Below are 16,390 nucleotides of genomic sequence, written 5' to 3' on the forward strand. Positions count from 1 at the left end.
GTTTCAGCCCCGACGCAGTGGTTTTAGGCTCGCTGGAGTGGTCTTAATGTCAGCTGAGTGGTTTTGGCCCTGGCGGAGTGCTTTCAGCCCCGACGCAGTGGTTGTAGGCTCGGCGGAGTGGTTTCAGCACTGGTGGAGTGGTTTTGGCCCTGACGGAGTTGTTTTAGGCCTGATGGAGTGGTTTCAGCCCCGACGCAGTGGTTTTAGGCTCGGCGGAGTGGTTTCAGCCCCGACAGAGAGGTTTTAGGCTCGGCAGAGTGGTTTCAGCCCCGACGCAGTGGTTTTAGGCTTGGCGCAGTGGTCTTAATGTCGGCGGAGTGGTTTCAGCCCTGACGGAGTGGTTTTCGGGGTGACACAGTGCTTTTAAGCCTGACGGAGCAGTTTCTGCCCCAGCACAGTGGTTTCAGCCCCGACGGAGTGGTTTTAAGGTCAGCCGAGTGATTTTGGCCCCGTCGGAGTGGTTTTAAGGTCAGCGGAATGTTTTTGGCCCTCGCGGAGTCGTTTCAGCCCTGACGCACTGGTTTTAGGCTTGATGGAGTGGATTTCCCCCCGACGGAGTGGTTTCGGCCCCGACGGAGTGGTTTTAGGCTTGGCAGAGTGATTTCAACCCCGATGGAGTGGTTTTAGGCTCGGCGCAGTGGTTTCCGCCCTGACGGAGGGGTTTTAGTCTCAGCGGAGTGGTTTTAGTCCTGACGGAGTGGTTTTAGGCTTGGCAGAGGTGTTTTAGGCTTGGCGGAGTGGTCTTAATGTCGGCAGAGTGGTTTTGGCCCTGGTGGAGTGGTTTTCGGCCTGACACTGTGCTTTTCAGCCTGACGCAGCAGTTTCCGCCCCAGCACAGTGGTTTCAGCCCCAACGGAGTAGTTTTAGGCTTTATGGAGTGGTTTGAAGGTCAGCCGAGTGGTTTCAGCCCCGACGGGGTGGTTTCATCCGGGACGGATTCGTTTCGGTCCTGCCACAGTGGTTTCAGGCCCGACGGAGTAGTTTCAGCCTCAGCGGAGTAGCTTCTGCCCCGACAGAGTGGTTTTAGGCTTGCCGGAGTGGTTTCAGCCCCGACGCAGTGGTTTTAGGCTCAGCGGATTGGTTTCAGCCCCGACGCAGTGGTTTTAGGCTTGATGCAGTGGTTTTAATGTCGTCGGAGTGGTTTTGGCCCTGGTGGAACGCTTTCAGCCCCGACTGATTGGTTTTGGCCCTGGCGGAGTGGTTTCCGGCCTGATGCAGTGCTTTTAAGCCTGTCGGAGCGGTTTCCGCCCCGACGGAGTGGTTTTGGTCCTGGCACAGTGGTTTCAGCCCCGACGGTGTTGTTTTAGGCTCGGCGGAGTGGTTTCAGCCCCGACACAGTGGTTTTAGGCTTGATGCAGTGGTTTTAGGCTTGGTGGAGCGGTTTCAGCCCTGACGCTCTGCTTTTAGGCTCGGCGGCGTGGTTTTGTCCCTGATGCAGTGGTTTTAGGCTTGGCGGAGTGGCTTGCGCCCCGACGGAGTTGTTTTAGGCCCAGCAGAGTGCTTTCAGCCCCGGCGGAGTGGTTTTAGGCTCGGCAGAGTGGTTTTGGTCCTGACGGAGTGGTTTTAGCTTTGGCAGAGTGGTTTCAGCCCCGACGCAGTGGTTTCAGGCTCGGCGGAGTGGTTTCAGCCCCGACGCAGTGGTTTCAGCTCCGACGCAGTGGTTTTAGGCCTGATGGAGTGGTTTCAGGCTTGGTGGAGTGGTTTCAGCCCCGACGCTCTGCTTTTAGGCTCGGCGGCGTGGTTTTGGCCCTCACGGAGCGGTTTCAGGCTTGGCGGAGTGGTTTCAGCCCCGACAGAGAGGTTTTAGGCTCGGCGGAGTGGTTTCAGCTCCGACGCAGTGGTTTTAGGCTTGATGGAGTGGTTTCAACGTCAGCCGAGTGGTTTTGGCCCTGGCGGAGTGGTTTCAGCCCCGATGGAGTGGTTTTAGGCTTGCCGGAGTGATTTCAGCACTGGTGGAGTGGTTTTGGCCCTGACGGAGTTGTTTTAGGCCTGATGGAGTGGTTTCAGCCCCGACGCAGTGGTTTTAGGCTCGGCGGAGTGGTTTCAGCCCCGACGGAGTGGTTTTAGGCTTGGCGGAGTGGTTTCAGCCCCGACGCAGTGGTTTTAGGCTCGGTGGAGTGGTCTTAATGTCAGCCGAGTGGTTTTGGCCCTGGCGGAGTGCTTTCAGCCCCGACGCAGTGGTTTTAGGCTCGGCGGAGTGGTTTCAGCACTGGTGGAGTGGTTTTGGCCCTGACGGAGTTGTTTTAGGCCTGATGCAGTGGTTTCAGCCCCGACGCAGTGGTTTTAGGCTCGGCGGAGTGGTTTCAGCCCCGACGCAGTGGTTTTAGGCTTGGCGCAGTGGTCTTAATGTCGGCGGAGTGGTTTCAGCCCTGACGGAGTGGTTTTCGGGGTGACACAGTGCTTTTAAGCCTGACGGAGCAGTTTCTGCCCCAGCACAGTGGTTTCAGCCCCGACGGAGTGGTTTTAAGGTCAGCCGAGTGATTTTGGCCCCGTCGGAGTTTTTTTAGGCTCGGCAGAGTGGTTTTAGGCCTGACGGAGAAGTTTCAGGCTCGGCGCAGTGGTTTCAGCCCAGACGCACTGGTTTCAGCCCTGACGCACTGTTTTTAGGCTTGATGGAGTGGTTTTGGCCCTGACGGAGTTTTTTTGTCCCCGGCAGAGTGGTTTCAGCCCCGACGCAGCGGTTTTAGGCTTGGCGGAGTGATTTTCGCCCTGACGGAGTTGTTTTAGGCTCGGCAGAGTGATTTCGGCCCCGACGGGGTGGTTTCAGGCTCGGCGCAGTGGTTTCGGCCCCGACGCAGTGGTTTCAGGCTCGGCGCAGTGGTTTCGGCCCCGACGCAGTGGTTTTAGGCTCGGCGGAGTGGTTTCAACCCCGACGCAGTCGTTTTATGCTCGGCGGCGTGGTTTCAGCCCCGATGGAGTGGTTTTAGGCTTGGCGCAGTGGTCTTAATGTCGGCGGAGTGGTTTCAGCCCCGACGGAATGGTTTCAGGCTCGGCGGAGTGGTTTCAGCTCCGACGCAGTGGTTTTAGGCTTGATGGAGTGGTTTCAACGTCAGTCGAGTGGTTTTAGCCCTGGCGGAGTGGTTTCAAACCCGATGGAGTGGTTTTTGGCTTGCCGGAGTGGTTTCAGCACTGGTGGAGTGGTTTTGGCCCTGACGGAGTTGTTTTAGGCCTGATGCAGTGGTTTTAGCCCCGACACAGTGGTTTCAGGCTTGGCGGAGCGGTTTCAGCCCTGACGCAGTGGTTTCAGGCTCGGCGGAGTGGTTTCAGCCCCGAGGGAGTGGTTTTAGGCTCGGCGGAGTGGTTTCAGCCCCGACGGAGTGGTTTTAGGCTCTGCGGAGTGGTTTTGGCCCTGACGGAGTGGTTTTAGCCCCGGCGGAGTGGTTTTAGGCTTGGCGCAGTGGTTTCGGCCCCGACGGAGTTGTTTTAGGCTCGGTGGAGTGGTTTCAGCCCCGACGGAGTGGTTTTAAGTTCAGCCGAGTGGTTTTGGCCCTCGCGGAGTCGTTTCAGCCCTGACGCACTGGTTTTAGGCTTGATGGAGTGGATTTCCCCCCGACGGAGTGGTTTCGGCCCCGACGGAGTGGTTTCGGCCCCGACGGAGTGGTTTTAGGCTTGGCAGAGTGATTTCAACCCCGATGGAGTGGTTTTAGGCTCGGCGCAGTGGTTTCCGCCCTGACGGAGGGGTTTTAGCCTCAGCGGAGTGGTTTTAGTCCTGACGGAGTGGTTTTAGGCTTGGCAGAGGTGTTTTAGGCTTGGCGGAGTGGTCTTAATGTCGGCAGAGTGGTTTTGGCCCTGGTGGAGTGGTTTTCGGCCTGACACTGTGCTTTTCAGCCTGACGCAGCAGTTTCCGCCCCAGCACAGTGGTTTCAGCCCCGACGGAGTAGTTTTAGGCTTTATGGAGTGGTTTGAAGGTCAGCCGAGTGGTTTCAGCCCCGACGGGGTGGTTTCAGCCCCGACGGATTCGTTTCGGTCCTGGCACAGTGGTTTCAGGCCCGACGGAGTAGTTTCAGCCTCAGCGGAGTAGCTTCTGCCCCGACAGAGTGGTTTTAGGCTTGCCGGAGTGGTTTCAGCCCTGACGCAGTGGTTTTAGGCTTGATGCAGTGGTTTTAATGTCGTCGGAGTGGTTTTGGCCCTGGTGGAACGCTTTCAGCCCCGACTGATTGGTTTTGGCCCTGGCGGAGTGGTTTCTGGCCTGATGCAGTGCTTTTCAGCCTGTCGGAGTGGTTTCCGCCCCAACGGAGTGGTTTTGGTCCTGGCACAGTGGTTTCAGCCCCGACGGTGTTGTTTTAGGCTCGGCGGAGTGGTTTTAGGCTCGGCGGAGTGGTTTCAGCCCTGACACAGTGGTTTTAGGCTCGGCGGAGTGGTTTCAGCCCCGACACAGTGGTTTTAGGCTTGATGCAGTGGTTTTAGGCTTGGTGGAGCGGTTTCAGCCCTGACGCTCTGCTTTTAGGCTCGGCGGCGTGGTTTTGTCCCTGATGCAGTGGTTTTAGGCTTGGCGGAGTGGCTAGCGCCCCGACGGAGTGGTTTTAGGCCCAGCAGAGTGCTTTCAGCCCCGGCGGAGTGGTTTTAGGCTCGGCGGAGTGGTTTTGGTCCTGACGGAGTGGTTTTAACTTTGGCAGAGTGGTTTCAGCCCCGACGCAGTGGTTTCAGGCTCGGCGGAGTGGTTTCAGCCCCGACGCAGTGGTTTCAGCTCCGACGCAGTGGTTTTAGGCTTGATGGAGTGGTTTTGGCCCTGACGGAGTTGTTTTGTCCCCAGCAGAGTGGTTTCAGCCCCGACGCAGCGGTTTTGGCCCTGGCGGAGCAGTTTCTGCCCTGACGGAGTTGTTTCAGCAGTGGTGGAGTGGTTTTGGCCCCGACGCAGTGGTTTTAGGCTCGGCGGAGTGATTTCAGCCCCGACGGGGTGGTTTCAGGCTCGGCGGAGTGGTTTCAGCCCCGACGCAGTGGTTTTAGGCTCGGCGGAGTGCTTTTCAGCCCCGATGGAGTGGTTTTAGGCTTGGCGCAGTGTTTTTAATGTCGGCGGAGTGGTTTTGGCCCTGGTGGAACGCTTTCAGCCCCGACTGATTGGTTTTGGCCCTGGTGGAGTGGTTTTCGGCCTGACACAGTGCTTTTCAGCCTGACGGAGTGGTTTCTGCCCCGACGGAGTGGTTTTGGTCCTGGCACAGTGGTTTCCGCCCCGACGCAGTGGCTTTAGGCTCGGCGGAGTGGTTTTAGGCCTGACGCAGTGGTTTTCGCCCTGGCCGGTCAGTTTTAGCCCTGACGGAGTGCTTTTCGGCTTGGTGGAGTGGTTTTGGCCCTGAGGGAGTTGTTTTAGGCTCGGCAGAGTGGTTTCAGCCCCGACAAAGTGTTTTTACGCTCGGCGGAGTGTTTTTAGGCTCGGCACAGTACTTTCGGCCCCGACGGTGTGGTTTCGGCCCCGACGGAGCGGTTTTCAGGCTTGGCAGAGTGGTTTTAAGGTCAGCCGAGTGGTTTTGGCGCTGGCGGAGTGGTTTTAATGTCAGCCGAGTGGTTTTGGCGCTGGCGGAGTGGTTTTAATGTCAGCCGAGTGGTTTTGGCGCTGGCGGAGTGGTTTCAGCCCCGACACAGTGGTTTTGGCGCTGGCGGAGTGGTTTCAGCCCCGACGGAGTGGTTTTGGTCCTGGCACAGTGGTTTCAGCCCCGACGGAGTGGTTTTAGGCTTGCCGGAGTGATTTCAGCACTGGTGGAGTGGTTTTGGCCCTGACGGAGTTGTTTTAGGCCTGATGCAGTGGTTTCAGCCCCGACGCAGTGGTTTTAGGCTCGGCGGAGTGGTTTCAGCCCCGACGGAGTGGTTTCTGCCCTGACACATTGGTTTCAGCCCCGACGCAGTGGTTTTAGGCTCGGTGGAGTGGTTTTAATGTCAGCCGAGTGGTTTTGGCCCTGGCGGAGTGCTTTCAGCCCCGACGCAGTGGTTTTAGGCTCGGCGGAGTGCTTTTCAGCCCCGATGGAGTGGTTTTGGCCCTGACGGAGTTGTTTTAGGCCTGATGCAGTGGTTTCAGCCCCGACGCAGTGGTTTTAGGCTTGGCGGAGTGGTTTCAGCCCCGACAGAGAGGTTTTAGGCTTGGCGGAGTGGTTTCAGCCCCGACGCAGTGGTTTTAGGCTTGGCGCAGTGGTCTTAATGTCGGCGGAGTGGTTTCAGCCCTGACGGAGTGGTTTTCGGGGTGACACAGTGCTTTTAAGCCTGACGGAGCAGTTTCTGCCCCAGCACAGTGGTTTCAGCCCCGACGGAGTGGTTTTAAGGTCAGCCGAGTGATTTTGGCCCCGTCGGAGTTTTTTTTGGCTCGGCAGAGTGGTTTTAGGCCTGACGGAGAAGTTTCAGGCTCGGCGCAGTGGTTTCAGCCCAGACGCACTGGTTTCAGCCCTGACGCACTGTTTTTAGGCTTGATGGAGTGGTTTTGGCCCTGACGGAGTTTTTTTGTCCCCGGCAGAATGGTTTCAGCCCCGACGCAGCGGTTTTAGGCTTGGCGGAGTGATTTTCGCCCTGACGGAGTTGTTTTAGGCTCGGCAGAGTGATTTCGGCCCCGACGGGGTGGCTTCAGGCTCGGCGCAGTGGTTTCGGCCCCGACGCAGTGGTTTCAGGCTCGGCGGAGTTTTTTCGGCCCCGACGGAGTGGTTTTAGGCTCGGCGGAGTGGTTTCAACCCCGACGCAGTCGTTTTAGGCTCGGCGGAGTGCTTTTCAGCCCCGATGGAGTGGTTTTAGGCTTGGCGCAGTGGTCTTAATGTCGGCGGAGTGGTTTCAGCCCCGACGCAGTGGTTTTAGGCTTGGCGGAGTGGTTTCAGCCCCGACGGAGTGGTTTTCGGCCTGACACAGTGCTTTTCAGCCTGACGGAGCAGTTTCCTCCCCAGCACAGTGGTTTCAGCCCCGACGGAGTGGTTTTAGGCTTGATGGAGTGCTTTCGGCCCCGACGCAGTGGTTTTAAGGTCAGCCGAGTGATTTTGGCCCCGATGGAGTTGTTTTAGGCTCGGCAGAGTGGTTTTAGGCCTGACGCAGTGGTTTCAGGCTCGGCGCAGTGGTTTTAAGGTCAGCCGAGTGGTTTTGGCCCCGACGGAGTTGTTTTAGGCTCGGCAGAGTGGTTTTAGGCCTGACGCAGTGGTTTCAGGCTCGGCGCAGTGGTTTCAGCCCCGACGCAGTGGTTTTAGGCTTGATGGAGTGGTTTCAGCCCCGACGGAGTGGTTTTAGGCTCGGCAGAGTGATTTCGGCCCCGACGGGGTGGTTTCAGGTTCGGCGGAGTGATTTCGGCCTCGTTCGGGTGGTTTCAGGCTTGGTGGAGTGGTTTCGGCCCCGACGCAGTGGTTTTAGGCTCGGCAGAGTGGTTTCAGCCCCGACGCAGTGGTTTTAGGCTCGGCGGAGTGGTTTCAACGTCAGCCGAGGGGTTTTGGCCCTGGCGGAGTGGTTTCAGCCCCGACGCAGCGGTTTTGGTCCTGGCACAGTGGTTTCAGCCCCGACGGAGTGGTTTTAGGCTCGGCGGAGTGGTTTCAGCCCTGACACAGTGGTTTTAGGCTTGATGGAGTGGTTTCAACGTCAGGTGAGTGGTTTCGGCCCCGGCGGAGTGGTTTCAAACCTGATGGAGTGGTTTTAGGCTTGCCGGAGTGGTTTTGGCCCTGATGGAGTGGTTTTAGGCTTGGCGGAGTGCTTTCAGCCCCGACGCAGTGGTTTTAGGCTCGGCGGAGTGGTTTCAGCCCCGACGGAGTGGTTTTAGGCTTGGCGGAGTGGTTTCGGCCCCGACGGGGTGGTTTCAGCACTGGTGGAGTGGTTTCAGCCCTGACGGAGTTGTTTTAGGCCTGATGGAGTGGTTTCAGCCCCAACGCAGTGGTTTTAGGCTCGGCGGAGTGGTTTCAGCCCCGATGCATTGGTTTTAGGCTTGGCGGAGTGGTTTCAGCCCCGATGGAATGGTTTTAGGCTTGACGGAGTGGTTTCAGCACTGGCGGAGTGGTTTTGGCCCTCACGGACTTCTTTTCGGCCTGATACAGTGGTTTCAGCCCCGACGGAGTGGTTTTAGGCTCGGCGGAGTGGTTTCAGTCCCGACGCAGTGGTTTTAGGCCTGATGGAGTGGTTTTAGGCTTGGTGGAGCGGTTTCAGCCCCGACGCTCTGCTTTTAGGCTCGGCGGCGTGGTTTTGGCCCTCACGGAGTGGTTTCAGGCTTGGCGGAGTGGTTTCAGCCCCGACAGAGAGGTTTTAGGCTCGGCGGAGTGGTTTCAGCTCCGACGCAGTGGTTTTAGGCTTGATGGAGTGGTTTCAACGTCAGTCGAGTGGTTTTGGCCCTGGCAGAGTGGTTTCAGCCCCGATGGAGTGGTTTTAGGCTTGCCGGAGTGATTTCAGCACTGGTGGAGTGGTTTTGGCCCTGACGGAGTTGTTTTAGGCCTGATGCAGTGGTTTCAGCCCCGACGCAGTGGTTTTAGGCTCGGCGGAGTGGTTTCAGCCCCGACGGAGTGGTTTTAGGCTTGATGGAGTGCTTTCAGCCCCGACGCAGTGGTTTTAGGCTCGGTGGAGTGGTCTTAATGTCAGCCGAGTGGTTTTGGCCCTGGCGGAGTGCTTTCAGCCCCGACGCAGTGGTTTTAGGCTCGGCGGAGTGGTTTCAGCACTGGTGGAGTGGTTTTGGCCCTGACGGAGTTGTTTTAGGCCTGATGCAGTGGTTTCAGCCCCGACGCAGTGGTTTTAGGCTTGGCGGAGTGGTTTCAGCCCCGACAGAGAGGTTTTAGGCTCGGCGGAGTGGTTTCAGCCCCGACGCAGTGGTTTTAGGCTTGGCGCAGTGGTCTTAATGTCGGCGGAGTGGTTTCCGCCCTGACGGAGTGGTTTTCGGGGTGACACAGTGCTTTTAAGCCTGACGGAGCAGTTTCTGCCCCAGCACAGTGGTTTCAGCCCCGACGGAGTGGTTTTAAGGTCAGCCGAGTGATTTTGGCCCCGTCGGAGTTTTTTTAGGCTCGGCAGAGTGGTTTTAGGCCTGACGGAGAAGTTTCAGGCTCGGCGCAGTGGTTTCAGCCCAGACGCACTGGTTTCAGCCCTGACGCACTGTTTTTAGGCTTGATGGAGTGGTTTTGGCCCTGACGGAGTTTTTTTGTCCCCGGCAGAGTGGTTTCAGCCCCGACGCAGCGGTTTTAGGCTTGGCGGAGTGATTTTCGCCCTGACGGAGTTGTTTTAGGCTCGGCAGAGTGATTTCGGCCCCGACGGGGTGGCTTCAGGCTCGGCGCAGTGGTTTCGGCCCCGACGCAGTGGTTTCAGGCTCGGCGGAGTTTTTTCGGCCCCGACGCAGTGGTTTTAGGCTCGGCGGAGTGGTTTCAACCCTGACGCAGTCGTTTTAGGCTCGGCGGCGTGGTTTCAGCCCCGATGGAGTGGTTTTAGGCTTGGCGCAGTGGTCTTAATGTCGGCGGAGTGGTTTCAGCCCCGACGGAATGGTTTCAGGCTCGGCGGAGTGGTTTCAGCTCCGACGCAGTGGTTTTAGGCTTGATGGAGTGGTTTCAACGTCAGTCGAGTGGTTTTAGCCCTGGCGGAGTGGTTTCAAACCCAATGGAGTGGTTTTTGGCTTGCCGGAGTGGTTTCAGCACTGGTGGAGTGGTTTTGGCCCTGACGGAGTTGTTTTAGGCCTGATGCAGTGGTTTTAGCCCCGACACAGTGGTTTCAGGCTCGGCGGAGTTTTTTCGGCCCCGACGGAGTGGTTTTAGGCTCGGCGGAGTGGTTTCAACCCTGACGCAGTCGTTTTAGGCTTGGCGGAGTGCTTTTCAGCCCCGATGGAGTGGTTTTAGGCTTGGCGCAGTGGTCTTAATGTCGGCGGAGTGGTTTCAGCCCCGACGCAGTGGTTTTAGGCTTGGCGGAGTGGTTTCAGCCCCGACGGAGTGGTTTTCGGCCTGACACAGTGCTTTTCAGCCTGACGGAGCAGTTTCCTCCCCAGCACAGTGGTTTCAGCCCCGACGGAGTGGTTTTAGGCTTGATGGAGTGCTTTCGGCCCCGACGCAGTGGTTTTAAGGTCAGCCGAGTGATTTTGGCCCCGATGGAGTTGTTTTAGGCTCGGCAGAGTGGTTTTAGGCCTGACGCAGTGGTTTCAGGCTCGGCGCAGTGGTTTTAAGGTCAGCCGAGTGGTTTTGGCCCCGACGGAGTTGTTTTAGGCTCGGCAGAGTGGTTTTAGGCCTGACGCAGTGGTTTCAGGCTCGGCGCAGTGGTTTCAGCCCCGACGCAGTGGTTTTAGGCTTGATGGAGTGGTTTCAGCCCCGACGGAGTGGTTTTAGGCTCGGCAGAGTGATTTCGGCCCCGACGGGGTGGTTTCAGGTTCGGCGGAGTGATTTCGGCCTCGTTCGGGTGGTTTCAGGCTTGGTGGAGTGGTTTCGGCCCCGACGCAGTGGTTTTAGGCTCGGCAGAGTGGTTTCAGCCCCGACGCAGTGGTTTTAGGCTCGGCGGAGTGGTTTCAGCCCTGACACAGTGGTTTTAGGCTTGATGGAGTGGTTTCAACGTCAGGTGAGTGGTTTCGGCCCCGGCGGAGTGGTTTCAAACCTGATGGAGTGGTTTTAGGCTTGCCGGAGTGGTTTTGGCCCTGACGGAGTGGTTTTAGGCTTGGCGGAGTGCTTTCAGCCCCGACGCAGTGGTTTTAGGCTCGGCGGAGTGGTTTCAGCACTGGTGGAGTGGTTTTGGCCCTGACCGAGTGGTTTTAGTCCTGATGCAGTGTTTTCAGCCCTGACACAGTGGTTTCAGCCGTGACGCAGTGGTTTTAGGCTTGATGGAGTGCTTTCAGCCCCGACGCAGTGGTTTTACGCTCGGCGGAGTGGTTTCGGCCCCGACGGGGTGGTTTCAGGCTTGGCGGAGTGGTTTTGGCCCCAATGGAGTAGTTTTAGGCTCAGCAGAGTGGTTTCAGCCCCGACGCAGTGGTTTTAGGCTCAGCGGAGTGGTTTCAGCCCCGACGCAGTGGTTTTAGGCTCAGCGGAGTGGTTTCAGCCCCGACGGAGTGGTTTTAGGCTTGGCGGAGTGGTTTCGGCCCCGACGGGGTGGTTTCAGCACTGGTGGAGTGGTTTCAGCCCTGACGGAGTTGTTTTAGGCCTGATGGAGTGGTTTCAGCCCCAACGCAGTGGTTTTAGGCTCGGCGGAGTGGTTTCAGCCCCGATGCATTGGTTTTAGGCTTGGCGGAGTGGTTTCAGCCCCGATGGAATGGTTTTAGGCTTGACGGAGTGGTTTCAGCACTGGCGGAGTGGTTTTGGCCCTCACGGACTTCTTTTAGGCCTGATGCAGTGGTTTCAGCCCCGACGGAGTGGTTTTAGGCTCGGCGGAGTGGTTTCAGTCCCGACGCAGTGGTTTTAGGCCTGATGGAGTGGTTTTAGGCTTGGTGGAGCGGTTTCAGCCCCGACGCTCTGCTTTTAGGCTCGGCGGCGTGGTTTTGGCCCTCACGGAGTGGTTTCAGGCTTGGCGGAGTGGTTTCAGCCCCGACAGAGAGGTTTTAGGCTCGGCGGAGTGGTTTCAGCTCCGACGCAGTGGTTTTAGGCTTGATGGAGTGGTTTCAACGTCAGCCGAGTGGTTTTGGCCCTGGCGGAGTGGTTTCAGCCCCGATGGAGTGGTTTTAGGCTTGCCGGAGTGATTTCAGCACTGGTGGAGTGGTTTTGGCCCTGACGGAGTTGTTTTAGGCCTGATGCAGTGGTTTCAGCCCCGACGCAGTGGTTTTAGGCTCAGCGGAGTGGTTTCAGCCCCGACGGAGTGGTTTTAGGCCTGATGGAGTGGTTTCAGGCTTGGTGGAGTGGTTTCAGCCCCGACGCTCTGCTTTTAGGCTCGGCGGCGTGGTTTTGGCCCTCACGGAGCGGTTTTCAGGCTTGGCGGAGTGGTTTCAGCCCCGACAGAGAGGTTTTAGGCTCGGCGGAGTGGTTTCAGCTCCGACGCAGTGGTTTTAGGCTTGATGGAGTGGTTTCAACGTCAGCCGAGTGGTTTTGGCCCTGGCGGAGTGGTTTTGGCCCCGACGCAGTGGTTTTAGGCTCGGCGGAGTGGTTTCAGCACTGGTGGAGTGGTTTTGGCCCTGACGGAGTTGTTTTAGGCCTGATGCAGTGTTTTCAGCCCTGACACAGTGGTTTCAGCCGTGACGCAGTGGTTTTAGGCTTGATGGAGTGCTTTCAGCCCCGACGCAGTGGTTTTACGCTCGGCGGAGTGGTTTCGGCCCCGACGGGGTGGTTTCAGGCTTGGCGGAGTGGTTTTGGCCCCAATGGAGTAGTTTTAGGCTCAGCAGAGTGGTTTCAGCCCCGACGCAGTGGTTTTAGGCTCAGCGGAGTGGTTTCAGCCCCGACGCAGTGGTTTTAGGCTCAGCGGAGTGGTTTCAGCCCCGACGGAGTGGTTTTAGGCTTGGCGGAGTGGTTTCGGCCCCGACGGGGTGGTTTCAGCACTGGTGGAGTGGTTTCAGCCCTGACGGAGTTGTTTTAGGCCTGATGGAGTGGTTTCAGCCCCAACGCAGTGGTTTTAGGCTCGGCGGAGTGGTTTCAGCCCCGATGCATTGGTTTTAGGCTTGGCGGAGTGGTTTCAGCCCCGATGGAATGGTTTTAGGCTTGACGGAGTGGTTTCAGCACTGGCGGAGTGGTTTTGGCCCTCACGGACTTCTTTTAGGCCTGATGCAGTGGTTTCAGCCCCGACGGAGTGGTTTTAGGCTCGGCGGAGTGGTTTCAGTCCCGACGCAGTGGTTTTAGGCCTGATGGAGTGGTTTTAGGCTTGGTGGAGCGGTTTCAGCCCCGACGCTCTGCTTTTAGGCTCGGCGGCGTGGTTTTGGCCCTCACGGAGTGGTTTCAGGCTTGGCGGAGTGGTTTCAGCCCCGACAGAGAGGTTTTAGGCTCGGCGGAGTGGTTTCAGCTCCGACGCAGTGGTTTTAGGCTTGATGGAGTGGTTTCAACGTCAGCCGAGTGGTTTTGGCCCTGGCGGAGTGGTTTCAGCCCCGATGGAGTGGTTTTAGGCTTGCCGGAGTGATTTCAGCACTGGTGGAGTGGTTTTGGCCCTGACGGAGTTGTTTTAGGCCTGATGCAGTGGTTTCAGCCCCGACGCAGTGGTTTTAGGCTCAGCGGAGTGGTTTCAGCCCCGACGGAGTGGTTTTAGGCCTGATGGAGTGGTTTCAGGCTTGGTGGAGTGGTTTCAGCCCCGACGCTCTGCTTTTAGGCTCGGCGGCGTGGTTTTGGCCCTCACGGAGCGGTTTTCAGGCTTGGCGGAGTGGTTTCAGCCCCGACAGAGAGGTTTTAGGCTCGGCGGAGTGGTTTCAGCTCCGACGCAGTGGTTTTAGGCTTGATGGAGTGGTTTCAACGTCAGCCGAGTGGTTTTGGCCCTGGCGGAGTGGTTTCAGCCCCGATGGAGTGGTTTTAGGCTTGCCGGAGTGATTTCAGCACTGGTGGAGTGGTTTTGGCCCTGACAGAGTTGTTTTAGGCCTGATGCAGTGGTTTCAGCCCCGACGCAGTGGTTTTAGGCTCGGCGGAGTGGTTTCAGCCCCGACGGAGTGGTTTTAGGCTTGGCGGAGTGGTTTCAGCCCCGACGCAGTGGTTTTAGGCTCGGTGGAGTGGTCTTAATGTCAGCCGAGTGGTTTTGGCCCTGGCGGAGTGCTTTCAGCCCCGACGCAGTGGTTTTAGGCTCGGCGGAGTGGTTTCAGCACTGGTGGAGTGGTTTTGGCCCTGACGGAGTTGTTTTAGGCCTGATGCAGTGGTTTCAGCCCCGACGCAGTGGTTTTAGGCTTGGCGGAGTGGTTTCAGCCCCGACAGAGAGGTTTTAGGCTTGGCGGAGTGGTTTCAGCCCCGACGGAGTGGTTTTAGGCTTGGCGCAGTGGTCTTAATGTCGGCGGAGTGGTTTCAGCCCTGACGGAGTGGTTTTCGGGGTGACACAGTGCTTTTAAGCCTGACGGAGCAGTTTCTGCCCCAGCACAGTGGTTTCAGCCCCGACGGAGTGGTTTTAAGGTCAGCCGAGTGATTTTGGCCCCGTCGGAGTTTTTTTAGGCTCGGCAGAGTGGTTTTAGGCCTGACGGAGAGATTTCAGGCTCGGCGCAGTGGTTTCAGCCCAGACGCACTGGTTTCAGCCCTGACGCACTGTTTTTAGGCTTGATGGAGTGGTTTTGGCCCTGACGGAGTTTTTTTGTCCCCGGCAGAGTGGTTTCAGCCCCGACGCAGCGGTTTTAGGCTTGGCGGAGTGATTTTCGCCCTGACGGAGTTGTTTTAGGCTCGGCAGAGTGATTTCGGCCCCGACGGGGTGGCTTCAGGCTCGGCGCAGTGGTTTCGGCCCCGACGCAGTGGTTTCAGGCTCGGCGGAGTTTTTTCGGCCCCGACGGAGTGGTTTTAGGCTCGGCGGAGTGGTTTCAACCCCGACGCAGTCGTTTTAGGCTCGGCGGAGTGCTTTTCAGCCCCGATGGAGTGGTTTTAGGCTTGGCGCAGTGGTCTTAATGTCGGCGGAGTGGTTTCAGCCCCGACGGAATGGTTTCAGGCTTGGCGGAGTGGTTTCAGCCCCGACGGAGTGGTTTTCGGCCTGACACAGTGCTTTTCAGCCTGACGGAGCAGTTTCCTCCCCAGCACAGTGGTTTCAGCCCCGACGGAGTGGTTTTAGGCTTGATGGAGTGCTTTCGGCCCCGACGCAGTGGTTTTAAGGTCAGCCGAGTGATTTTGGCCCCGATGGAGTTGTTTTAGGCTCGGCAGAGTGGTTTTAGGCCTGACGCAGTGGTTTCAGGCTCGGCGCAGTGGTTTTAAGGTCAGCCGAGTGGTTTTGGCCCCGACGGAGTTGTTTTAGGCTCGGCAGAGTGGTTTTAGGCCTGACGCAGTGGTTTCAGGCTCGGCGCAGTGGTTTCAGCCCCGACGCAGTGGTTTTAGGCTTGATGGAGTGGTTTCAGCCCCGACGGAGTGGTTTTAGGCTCGGCAGAGTGATTTCGGCCCCGACGGGGTGGTTTCAGGTTCGGCGGAGTGATTTCGGCCTCGTTCGGGTGGTTTCAGGCTTGGTGGAGTGGTTTCGGCCCCGACGCAGTGGTTTTAGGCTCGGCAGAGTGGTTTCAGCCCCGACGCAGTGGTTTTAGGCTCGGCGGAGTGGTTTCAACGTCAGCCGAGGGGTTTTGGCCCTGGCGGAGTGGTTTCAGCCCCGACGCAGCGGTTTTGGTCCTGGCACAGTGGTTTCAGCCCCGACGGAGTGGTTTTAGGCTCGGCGGAGTGGTTTCAGCCCTGACACAGTGGTTTTAGGCTTGATGGAGTGGTTTCAACGTCAGGTGAGTGGTTTCGGCCCCGGCGGAGTGGTTTCAAACCTGATGGAGTGGTTTTAGGCTTGCCGGAGTGGTTTTGGCCCTGACGGAGTGGTTTTAGGCTTGGCGGAGTGCTTTCAGCCCCGACGCAGTGGTTTTAGGCTCGGCGGAGTGGTTTCAGCACTGGTGGAGTGGTTTTGGCCCCAATGGAGTAGTTTTAGGCTCAGCGGAGTGGTTTCAGCCCCGACGCAGTGGTTTTAGGCTCAGCGGAGTGGTTTCAGCCCCGACGCAGTGGTTTTAGGCTCAGCGGAGTGGTTTCAGCCCCGACGCAGTGGTTTTAGGCTCGGCGGAGTGGTTTCAGCCCCGACGGAGTGGTTTTAGGCTTGGCGGAGTGGTTTCGGCCCCGACGGGGTGGTTTCAGCACTGGTGGAGTGGTTTCAGCCCTGACGGAGTTGTTTTAGGCCTGATGGAGTGGTTTCAGCCCCAACGCAGTGGTTTTAGGCTCGGCGGAGTGGTTTCAGCCCCGATGCATTGGTTTTAGGCTTGGCGGAGTGGTTTCAGCCCCGATGGAATGGTTTTAGGCTTGACGGAGTGGTTTCAGCACTGGCGGAGTGGTTTTGGCCCTCACGGACTTCTTTTAGGCCTGATACAGTGGTTTCAGCCCCGACGCAGTGGTTTTAGGCTCGGCGGAGTGGTTTCAGTCCCGACGCAGTGGTTTTAGGCCTGATGGAGTGGTTTTAGGCTTGGTGGAGCGGTTTCAGCCCCGACGCTCTGCTTTTAGGCTCGGCGGCGTGGTTTTGGCCCTCACGGAGTGGTTTCAGGCTTGGCGGAGTGGTTTCAGCCCCGACAGAGAGGTTTTAGGCTCGACGGAGTGGTTTCAGCTCCGACGCAGTGGTTTTAGGCTTGATGGAGTGGTTTCAACGTCAGCCGAGTGGTTTTGGCCCTGGCGGAGTGCTTTCAGCCCCGACGCAGTGGTTTTAGGCTTGCCGGAGTGATTTCAGCACTGGTGGAGTGGTTTTGGCCCTGACGGAGTTGTTTTAGGCCTGATGCAGTGGTTTCAGCCCCGACGCAGTGGTTTTAGGCTCGGCGGAGTGGTTTCAGCCCCGACGGAGTGGTTTTAGGCTTGATGGAGTGCTTTCAGCCCCGACGCAGTGGTTTTAGGCTCGGTGGAGTGGTCTTAATGTCAGCCGAGTGGTTTTGGCCCTGGCGGAGTGCTTTCAGCCCCGACGCAGTGGT

The sequence above is a fragment of the Struthio camelus genome, chromosome 11 (genome assembly GCF_040807025.1).
Source record: "Struthio camelus isolate bStrCam1 chromosome 11, bStrCam1.hap1, whole genome shotgun sequence".
Lineage (NCBI taxonomy): Eukaryota > Metazoa > Chordata > Aves > Struthioniformes > Struthionidae > Struthio > Struthio camelus.